The 11,776-nt window shown below is 46.0% G+C and overlaps 1 long non-coding RNA gene across 1 annotated transcript; it reads left to right on the forward strand.

The window, feature by feature from the left end:
* Positions 1 to 738: 738 nt before the first annotated feature.
* On the forward strand, positions 739 to 11,299 carry LOC137432816 (uncharacterized). Its single transcript, XR_010985575.2, has 2 exons — positions 739 to 818; positions 9,476 to 11,299. It is a non-coding gene; the product is annotated as an uncharacterized LOC137432816 (long non-coding RNA).
* The last annotated feature ends 477 nt before the right edge of the window (positions 11,300 to 11,776 follow it).

The following is an 11,776-nucleotide window of genomic DNA, read 5'->3' on the forward strand; positions in this document are numbered from 1 at the left end:
GCGTTTTTTGGACATAGCTCGGTAAGTAATTGTCCGATTAATATGAAACCTTGAAAAGGCACATCCTCGGGTCCCCAGCAATATACCTGGCAAGTTTAAAGTATATCGGACCCGTGGTTGTCGAGAAACAGCGGTCACAGACAAACACACACACAGACACACAGACACACAGACACACAGACACACAGAGATTGCTGGAATTATAGATAGATGAGTTCCCTTAAGCGATATAGCGCCGATATAGCGATAGAGAGCGACACTTGGCAAAAGAGAACAAAGTTGAATGGTACTCAGTAGAGCATCCTTTTGACCCCAAAAATAATTGATGGTTGAATTCAGTGACCTGATATGTAAATCGTCTTCAAATTTTAAGTTAATCGGATGAAAATTGACTTTTAGAAATCTGGCCTATGGTGACCTTTTGGCCTATGTTGACCTTTTGGCCTATGCTGATCTCAAAAATAGTTGAGGGTTGAATTGAGTTAGCTGATATGAAGATCTTATTCAAATTTCAAGTCAATCAGATGAAAAAATGCTACCCCGCAGCCTCGTGCTGCATAAAAATGAAGAAATGATTGACTACTCCCTCCATACCTTGATCACCGTTTACTTTCTCCAGGGTCAATCGTGATTCTTTGGTTAATAAATAGTTACTCTGTCTGAAATCAATGATTACTCCAAGATGTACATACCCTATAAAAGTGTTTCTTTCTTTTTTGTTGAGATTCGACATGAGCCGACAGTTTTGCTGTCACTTGCAACACTCGTGTGTATCAGTTTTGGGGTGACATGGAGTGTGCGATGCAAGAGAACAAAGGGTGAGTGTGACAACGATGGAGACTGGACATATCAGTCTTAAAGCATAACACATGGACACGTTAGAGTTGCCAAAAACATTTTCATTGCCGTGCAGTTGATGCTCGACCTTCAAAGCTGGGGTTACCATTATTATGCTATCGTAGATTAATAAAAATGGTACCTTTGGAAAGCTAATCATACATTTACTTGGAACAAACATTTGTGTATCCGTTTAATCATAAGGATTCCTGTTTTAAAAGCTCGTATTTCTGAGTTTGCGAAAGATGTGAGAACTCAAGTTTTAATGTCATGGTTCCAACGGCAACATTTATCATTCTACCATGGCAGGAGCGCTTTACAAGCACACCAGAGGAGCACACAAAAGGAAATACCGTAATACTTCTCGATGTAATAGAAAAATATATAAAAGTACACGAAAGGAGCACAAAAACAACAACCACAGTCACTACAACAATAATTACGTGTCAAGATCCTTTTTCACATGTTTTACTTTATTTTACATACTCATTGACACTCAGAGATAGACATGCAATGTGTTTGTGAAGTACAAAATGCTGTCTTGATTAATCCCGCCAGCGAAGTGACAGGTAAGCACGGCTAGTTTTTATCAAACAAGTCACAGATTGCCAATCTCAGAAAAAATGGATGACCAGGGGAGAATGCAATGCACAATGAGAAATCCAATAATGAACAAGAAAGAGCAATCAGGGATTGCAGACCCTCGCCAGAACATGTTGTTCGTGGTTTTTAAGGCTTTGGTATTAAAGCAAATATGGCGGCCGTACCAAGTCACCAATGACGTCATCATTTTTTTTTTCCTCCATAAATTTCTCCATAGATGACACTCAAGTAATTTCCTCTTGATTGGATGAAGTTTTGTACTTGTCGAATTATGACATAATGGAGGAACCTATGGCATCATCAATAACATATGTTATTCCCCATAGAGGGTTCTTTACAATGAGCTATGTCTCAATTTTTTTCGATGCAGCCCTTTCAGAGATATAGAGGCAAAGTTTTTTGGTTTTTCCAAGATGCTGCCCATAGCACGTGGCCCATGATGTCATAATTATAATTTAAAATTCTACTGGAGGCGGTGCACCTATGGTGAAAATTTGCTATCAATCGGACCAACGGTTGCAGAGAAAATCATATTTATTATGTGCGGAAAAACAGACAGACAAACAAGAAATATGTCGTGCATAGAACAATACTTGCGAAATCCTTAAAATAAGGTGTTGGCCTATGCTGACCTAAAAAAGAATTGGTGGTTGAATTCAGTGACCTGGTATTTTAATAATGGTCGTGGCAGTAGTGTTCACCAAGGGAATTATTTCTAAGTACTTTGAATAAGTGTCCACCAGAACCAAACACATTTTCCCTTTAAAAGGGCCCGCCAGGTCGAGATGAAGACATCGGACCAAATGTCACGGATCACAAAATACCTCTTAAAATTTCAAGTCAATCGGATGGAAATTGAGGATTTTAGAAATTTGGCCTATGTTGACCTTTTGGTCATTGTTGACCCAGAATATAATTGGTGGTTGAATTCAGTGACCAGATATGCAAATCCTCTTCAGATATCAAGTCAATCGGATGTAAATTGAGGCTTTAAGAAATTTGACAAAGTTGGTGACCTTTTGCCTATGTTGACCTATTGACTTATTGACCCCAAAAACAATAGGCTTCTTGCTTATGACCAACTCTACAATTTGGTGAAGTTTCGTGAAGATTGGTTGAAAATTGTGACCTGTAGGCGACTGACATACAGACAAACAGACAGACAGACAGACAGAATGAAAAATCACTCAGAGCGACACTTGGCAAAACAGAACAAAGTAGAATGGCACTCAGTAGAGCATCCCTTTGACCTCAACAATAATTAGTGGTGGAATTCAGTGACCTGACATGCAAATAGTCTTCAAAGTTTAAGTTAATCAGATGAAAATTGACAATTTTAGAAATTAGGCCCATGTTGACCTTTTGGCCTATGTTGACCTCAAAGATAGTTGGTGGTTGGTTTCAGTAAGCTGATATGCAAATCCTATTCAGTTTTCAAGTCAATAAGATCAAAATTGAGGATTTTAGTAATTTGAAATTGTTAACCTTGTGACCTATGTTGACCTCAAAAATAGTTGGTGGTTGAATTCAGTTAGCTGACATACAAATCCTATTCAGATGAAAATTGAGGATTTTAGAAATTTGAAGAAAGTGGTTGACGTCTTGGCCTATGTCGACCTTTTGGCCGATGTTGATCTCAAAAATAGTTGGTGGTTGAATTCAGTTAGCCAATATGTAAATCATATTCAGATATCAAGTCAATCGGATGAAAATTGAGCATTTTAGAAATTTGAAAAAAAGGGGTTGACCTTTGGCCTATGTTGACCTTTTCTCCTTTTGACCTCAAGATACATAGGATTTTGTTGGACCACGAACTCTACCATTTGGTGAAATTTCGTAAAGATGTTGCTGTTTACTGAATCTACGGACACTACAACTGGCGAGGAGGTAAAGGATTCTGGCGAACAATGACGGCGGTCGGCTCATTGGAGACTTTCGAGGGCGACGATTTTGAAGCAGACAAAGAACGCTTGGAAGCGTATTTCATAGCGAACGACATCGGACAAGTCGAGGTGGGCGCCATTGCTGCCGTGATCCAAGCGGCCGACAGGAAGAAGGTGGCTACTATGATCTCACTGATCGGTTACACTACTTTGAAAGACTTGTGTCTCCCGGAAATACCTTCTGCTAAAACGTACGAGCACTTGTGTGAAATGCCACGAAATCATTTCAAGCCGCGAGTATTAGAAGTGGCGGAAACTTATCGTTTTCACCAGACGACCCAGAGTGAAAACCAGAATGTCACGGACTATGCAAACAAGCTAAAACTTTTGGCCGTCACCTGTAATTTTGGAAACCACCTCCCACGTGCTTTACGGTACCAGTTTGTTGGAGGTGTACACAGCCAGTCCACCAGGAAAAAGTTACTTTCCGAGGACAGAACATTCAAACGAGCTGTGGCTGTGGCTGAGGAAACGGCTGAAAAGGAAGTAAAACAATTCAACTATGGAGAGTTTGGGTGTCGGCTCTGTGGACTTTACAACGAGCATAAAAAAAAACAAAATGATTTGCATCGTGGTCCTCGTTTCAAGGATCGGTCGGAAAAAAACGACCCTACCGTTTCCAAAGGAAAAACGTTGCTACATATGTGGCTCTACAGAACATCTGGCTGATACATGCAAACATGCTCGTACCATCTGCGGATACTGCCGACGTGAGGGCCATTTGGTTAAGGTGTGTTTGAAGAAACAGCAAGATGCAAAATGTCTTTTGAAACAAACCCATCATGTTATAGTTATAGCTTCGAGCGATGAGTCAGAGGACGAGCTGGATACGGTGCATTTAATGCATATTAACTCTACATCTGTTTCAAAAAACACTACTCACTACCAACTCGAAATCTCCATCGACGGAACAGAGATTCCGATGGAAATTGATACGGGAAGTTCAGTTACTCTAGTCTCTACTAAACAGTCGTGATTTTCAACGTCTGCCCAGTGACATCAATACCTTGAATCCAACTACAATATTACCTGAAGAGCTACATGGGTGATGTCATCAAATGCTTTGGTGAGAAAGAAAAGTGTGTTCAAATTGGGGAGCAACATGGTTTTGTTACAGTGCATGTGGTCGATGGAGCAGGACCTTCATTACTGGGTTGAGATATTATTGAAAAAATTTCCTTACCTGGAAAAATATTTTCAATGTTGCCGTTCCCATCACCACCGATGACATCGTCAGGCAATACCCCAAGTTGTTTGAAAACAACGCCTTGGGAATGTTGAGAGGGGTACAGGTTACGCTGAAGGTGCGGGACGATGATGCAGTATTCATGAAAGCGAGAACTGTTCCGTTTGCCATCCGTGAAAGGGTTGACCAGGCTTTGGACAAGCTTGAAAAGGATGCGGTAATTGAGGAAGTTTGGTACTCCGAATGGGCCTCACCCATTGTGCCGGTCATTAAACCAGATGGCCAGTTGCGGATTTGTGGTGATTATTCGGGCACCATAAACAAATATTCCGAGTTGGAACAATACCCAGTACCTACGCTGGAAGAACTGTTCAACAAACTAGTTGGTGGGAAGAAGTATACGAAGCTTCATTTGTCCCAAGCTTACCACCAATTAGAGTTGGCCCCTGGGAGCAGAAAATATACTACGATAAATACACACCGAGGCCTGTAGCAGTACCGAAGGCTCTAATTTGGGGTAAACACAGCCGTTCCAGTTTTTCAACGTACCATGGAGAATTTGCTAAAATACCTTCCCGGATGCTGCGTGTACATTGATGATATCCTGGTGACGGGAGATAGTGATGACAACCATTTTAAAAACCTTCACATGGTTTTGAAAAGGCTGGAGGAAAACGGAATTACATTAAAACGTGACAAGTTCCACCTCATGCTGGACGAGATCGAGTATGTTGGATTTGTTATTTCAGCTGCGGGGGTATTCCCGACAAAACAGAAGCTTGAAGTTATCCAACAGGCAGGGGTCCCCGAAAAGTGGGTGAATTACAGTCATTCATTGGCCTCGCAAATTTCCTTCGTCGTTTTGTTCCAGATTTTGCCGAAATCATGTCTCTTTTGTACAAGCTACTAAAAAAGGAGGTGAAATGGAAATGGGGAAAGGCTGAGGGTAACTCATTTGAAAAAATTAAAGCTGCTTTGTGCTCCATTCACGTACTACGTCATTACAACCCTCATGCCTGCTTGGTCCTTCAGGCGGACGTGTCCTCCGTGGGTGTAGGGGCAGTCCTACTTTAACACAGTCCAGAGGATGAGTTAGAGCCGGTGGCCTACGCATCGAGAACTCTGAACGACGCGGAAAAAAATTACTTCCAGATTGAGAAGGAGTCATTGGGAATAGTTTTTGGAGTGACAAAGTTTCGCCAATACCTCCTGGGGAGACATTTCACGCTAGTGACCAATCATAAGCCTCTGATAACTCTGTTTAACGAGCACAAACCCATGTCACAGTTAGCATCAGCAATGATAAAGAGATGGTCCTTACTGTTGGCAGCTTACGACCACACCATACAGTTCATCACAGGCAAGAAAAACGTTTATGCGGATTTCCTCTCAAGAAAACCCGTACCGGGTCATCCTACAAAGCCTGAACGAGTGACTGTGGAGGTACTTCTGATGAAAAATGATGAAATTGTGAATGCCGCTGTCGTCGCGGCTGTAACAAAGAAGGGTCCAGTTCTCTTCAAGGTACTTAATTTCACAAAACATGGTTGGATTGAGAATCCAGAGGTTGTGATTCGGCCTTATCACAACAAAAGGCTGGAACTTTCTGTGGAAGACAATATTGTAGTGGGACTCTTGGGTGGTTATTCCCACCGCTTCGGCAGATTATACTCACTGATTTACATGCTGAACATGCAGGCATGGTAAAAATGAAGCAAATGGCCAGGGGATACCTGTGGTGGCCAAATATCGATAAGGATATTGAAAGCACCATGACATCGTGTGTAATGTGTCAGGAGAATGCGAAGGCTCCGCCGGGGAGCCAGCCCGCATCGTGGTCTTGGCCTGCCGGTCCCTGGAAACGACTTCATCTAGACCTTACGGGCCCTTTTAAAGGGAAAAGGTTTTTTTGTTCTGGTGGATGCTTATTTAAAGTACTTAGAAATAATTCCCTTGGAGAACACCACTGCCACGACCATTATTCAAAGCCTTCGACATGTTTTCAGTGTTTTTGGTCTGCCGGAACACCTTGTGACTGATAACGGTAGCCAATTTACCAGCACCGAGTTCCAAGAGTTTCTCACGACAAATTACATTAAACATACCCTGACTGCCCCCAGGACACCCTGCTACGAATGGTTTGGCAGATTGGACAGGGAAAATTCATGCGCGCCGGTGGTCGTCGAAGAAATAATGGAGATTAAAGAAACAATTGGGGCCGAAGAGATGGCAGAAACAGAAAATATATCACGGGAGAAGGAAATAGGATTTGCACAAGGTTTGTATTTGCATCGTGATGTCGGGCTCGCTAACCAAATGGAAGGTTTGCAGGTGCTGACGGGAAAAGTGGTCCCCAAGTTGAGTAGAAATAATGGCGCGAATGTGTTTGGCACGCTTGGGAAAGAAACGAAACCCGGGCGGTCGTGGAAGGTCCATTGTGCGGTGTACGAGGGCGACTGGCGCGCGTGTGAGAGAAAAGTGTGCACCGGAGCGCGGGTTTGAGAGAGAAAAGTGTGCGCCAGAGTGTGCGGTGACGGGGAGTGTAACAAGAGAGTGTGTTACAGAGTGTGAGAGAGAATGCACATGGAAGTATGAGCGAGAGTGCACACCCGAGAGCGTGGAGAAAAAGTGTGCGAGGATTGGGTGTGCAACAGGAGAGTGCACACCCATGGGTGTTACAGACTGTGTGCGGGAAGAGTGTGTAACGGATTGTGTGGAAGGTATGAGTGCGCCCAGGTTTGCAGGTGCGAGTACGGTGTGAGAGGGAGAATGCACACCAGAGTATGTGGAAGGAGAGTGTGCGGTAACAGAATGTATGGGAGGTGCAGGGACGCCGAGGTGTGCGAGTGCAGAGTGGGTCGCGAGTGGTGAGAACGCGGCTCAAGCATCGACACCGACCGGGGTAGCATTTAGCGCGACGGATAGCCGACGTGAGCCGTGAGTGGAGTTGTGTGCGGCAGGGACCGGCGGGGATCGATGCCACGGCCGTGTCACAAGGACCGATGTGCACGATTCGTGCCGGCCCCCGCCCTGTATGGTTGGTGCCGCGCCGTGGCGGCAAAGGCGAACAGCGGGGTTCAAGGGGAGGTCGGAGATTTCAGAGCCGCGCGCTCTGGCGGGTGCGATGCTCCGACCGTGGGCGGTTGGGCCATCGTGCATGGGACCCTGAATGACATGAGGCCCCGCGCAGAGATGGGCCCCTGAACCTCGGCCCATCCATGCCCTCCTCCCCTGGATCGAAAATGCCGGATGGACACTCCATACAGTAGACTAACCAACCGCATGGATCGTTCGGTCTTTCGAAGCCGAGCCATGATGACGACGTATTCCCACACGGAGAGGCTCAGGTGTAGTGGAAGAATGAGGATAGTGTAACCTACATGGGGGAATGGTAGTTTGACCATTCCTCACACTGTCGGGGCCCATGAGCATTAGTTTAAGGGGATGACAGTGACAGGTACATGGGGGGCCAGCGATGGTTACCTCCGTGGGCCACCGAAGCTAGCCGAGGGAGGGCTAGGATAATTGATAGGGAATTAGAAGACAGTAGGGACAATAATTAGGTAGTGACACTGTACTGTAGTGGGGATGTAGAGAGATTAGATGGATGATAATGACGAAGGGAGTGCATAGTTTAATGGGATGACGGGGAAGCACGAGTTTTAGGGGAAAAGCAGGTAGATAGATGATGCTGTGTGTGTGAGGAATTGCGTGTTGAGACAAAGGGAATTGTGTCGAGGTGTATGGAAAAAGGTGTGTGTGCACAAAAGGTGTGCAAGATATTTGGTGTGTGAGAAAAGTGGTGTGCGAAATAAATGGTGTGGAATGCTTGGTGTGGGAATAAAAGGTGTGGAATGCATGGTGCGAAGGAGGGAATGGGGGGAGATGGACCCCATTCGCAAAAGCCCGGGGGGGTTAGTGTAGGGCCAGGTAGAGGGCATAGGCAAAATTTGTATGGATATTGGCACCTGTGGTGCAGGTAGTGGCAAAGTAGTGCTTTGGAGGGTGCATGAGTCAGTGACATGGCTGGGCATGTGGTTTAATTCCTGCGTATGGTTATTGGGGCACTCCGCCACTGGTAGTTTGTCGGCCAGGTGAGGCCGCAGGTAGGCTCTGGGAGCCAGTTAGGGTAGTTGTGAGTTGTTCAGTGGGGCCCGAGGATCCGAGGGAAGGACCCGGGTTGCCCAATGCCAAGGTGGGCATCAGGGGGTAAAGAGCCAGGAGGGGCCTTCCCCAGTTTAGGTAGTCGCAGGAGCAGGTAAGCTCGGGAGGCGACTTCAGTGGCGGAGGTGCGCAGGTAGTTGGACCTGCTAGTGGAGCCACACAACCCAGCCCCGAAATTGTGCAAGGGCACAGTAAATGTCACAAAAAAATTTTTGTGGGAGTGAGACCCAAATTTCAAGGGCACCGCAGAGTGGACAATGGGAATTCGGTTTTTAGAACCACATAGTTTAAAGATGGCCGATTGGCAGGGTACAACCCTGGGTAGTGTAAATGAGTTAATGCCATTAGTGTAGTTAGGAAGAGAAACCCCCTTCGCATCATCCACAGCCATTCACCAAGGAGGACGACGCTCCACCCCCAGGCTTTGTGGACTGATTGAGAGTAAGTGAGACGCATCATGACGTAATGATACATTGTGTTTGTTCCATCCCTTCCTTCCTGGGAGGGATTGGGAGACGAATTTGGATTAGAGGGGGATATGGGAGACAGGACATAGAGACGAATTTGTAAATACAAGGAAGGGCTAGGGTAGTGTAAGCCGACGATGGGGGGTACGGACGGCTAGGGACGAGCCTGCTCTGCTCGCTCTTCCGCGCCCCTTGTGCTGCATTACCTTGTTTGCTGTGTACCTTTGTGCCCTTTCCACTTTGCTGGTCGTGCTTTGTCTTTTCCCCCACCCCAGGACCATTTTAGAGGTGGAACCGTGCAGCACCATCGACCTGTGCAGCATCTTGCTGCACTTTTCTACATCTGTGCAGCATCCCTGCTGCACTTTGCTACATATGTGCAGCCAAACGCCGCAGCATTTGCTGCCATATCCTTTTGTGTAACTTTGCTGCACCTGTGCAGCACTTTGCTGCCACAAACACTTTGCTGCACATTATTACACGATGGACCACAGGTCTTGTGTCCTTGCACCTCTGCTGTGCAGCCCCTTGCTGCAAATTCACCTTGCGTCTTCGGACCACTTGTTTTGAGTGGCATGAATGTCACGCAGTCGGACCACATAGGGTTGGCCCTGCTTGGCAAAGAAATACAATAAACATATGTTTTGTGCATTTTTTATTGTGGTGTGCTAGGGACGAGAAGATTTGTAAATTTAATTAGCCCTGAAGAGCAGGAATGGCCTGTATGCCGGTCTGGGAGCTAGCCGGTTTGATATATGCACACAGAAGATGCAAGATGCAAGAAGCAAGCAGCAAATATGATGATTTTGAGTGTGTTTTTGTGCTTTGCTATGCTTTCTCTCCCCTCCAATCTTCTTTCCAAAAAGGACAGGTCCTGGGTCATAGAACTGTAAATAAATTAAGGTTTTTTGTGCTTGTATATAAAAATGCTGCGGCTGTATGTTTAGTTTGACAAATTCCGGATTCGGTTAATTGTGGGCGTGATTCTGTTAGAGTAGCTACTCAACGCAATAGGTGGGACATATTTAGTGTTTTAAAACTGTCGCGCCCACGGGTTAGAGTAAATGTTAGAGGGAACCACATCTATATGTCACATGTAAAAGTAAAAGTTAATTTCCCGATCATTCTCAAAACCGGTCGTTCCAATTTCTGTTAGCTTCGACTCGGGGATGAGTCTGACGAGGGATAGGGGTAGTGTTGCGGTTTTGAGTTTTGTACAATAAAGGTTAAATTTCCCCCTCATAGTTAGTCACACAAACAACATTTAACTTCGCGATAGTTCAGTTATTTCATAGTATGTGTGAGAATAGTCCTTTTCCTGTGTTAGTCTTGCGTTGACTAGAATAATGAGAGTAGGGCCTTTTCATACTTCCATTGCCTTATGCGTCTTACGCCTCCTTATGCTGCCTTTGTCTTTTTGGCACGAATTAACACGAGGCAGGCCTAGCAGGTCGAGTCGGGGCCGAATGAGGGCAGTGAAGAAGCTGACGGTAAGCGCAAGCCGCCAATCAGGGCTCAAAGGGAGTGGCTGCGGCAAGGCGTCACAGGGCATGGTTGGAACGTTCGAGAAGGCTCAGGGCGTGGCAAATATAACCCGCTGCACAAAGCCCCCAAGAGCAGTTGAGTAAGGACTCTCGAGTTGAAGGAGCGTGGTCAGCAGTTTAGTTTGAGCAGTAAAAAGGACTCTCGAGTTGTTGGCATTTGGAGAGCATCGAGCAGTTGGCATTGAAGAGCGCGGCAGAGTATAGAGTTACGAGATCGGAGAAAGACGCGCATGAACCGGGGAAAAAGCGCTCATATTAAAGTGGCGCTCGGTTGAGCTTGAAGCCGAGCCGCTATTGCATTGGGTTACGTGAGTGATAGCGCGCTGGTTACTAAATGCGCTGTAGAACCGCCCAGCCGCACTGAGAGACACGTACATTTCCTTCCTGCCTCATCTGCTGCCCTTTTGTCCGCGAGACGCGCTACGAAGATCCTTCCACCGCCTGCTTGCCATCATCGCGGGACGTGCTGTGACCGAGGAGAGCCGGACAGGGCCATTCCTGGACGACCAAGTCGGCGCGTTTGGCCTGAACATCATCCTGCCTGCAATTCCCTGTGTGAGTGTGACCGGGCCCGAGTCTGGGCTTTAAGGATAAGACTGATTAAGTTCTGCTCTGTGTCTGCTTTCTACCAAATTGTACATAAGTGTAAATAATAATTAAACCTGTGTTCTTCCTTTGATTCTACCGCTTTTGTGATTTCCATCATTGACTAAGCGTGGTACGAATAGAACCACTCTAATCGGGGTCCAATATTAACGGTGACTGCACGGACCACGTGGTACGCAATCCGCTCGGTGTACTCAAATTACATGTGGCTCATGTGGTTTCGTTCCCTGCTTCCGTGGCGGCGCAGGTATTTAGGTACGAGCGAGACTTGGTCCCGAAACCCTACCTTGCGTTTGCCCGGAAGAGGCGCTTCAAGTCTTTCGGTTACGCCAGGCCCAGAAAGAATAAGGGGCTTAATCCCCCCTTGGTAAGGGTAAGAAGGGCGGCGGAAAACCGTAACAATATGTACACATATCATGTGCAGCT

This window comes from Myxine glutinosa, chromosome 1 (assembly GCF_964187855.1).
Source record: "Myxine glutinosa chromosome 1, kmMyxGlut1.1, whole genome shotgun sequence".
Classification (NCBI taxonomy): Eukaryota; Metazoa; Chordata; class Myxini; order Myxiniformes; family Myxinidae; genus Myxine; species Myxine glutinosa.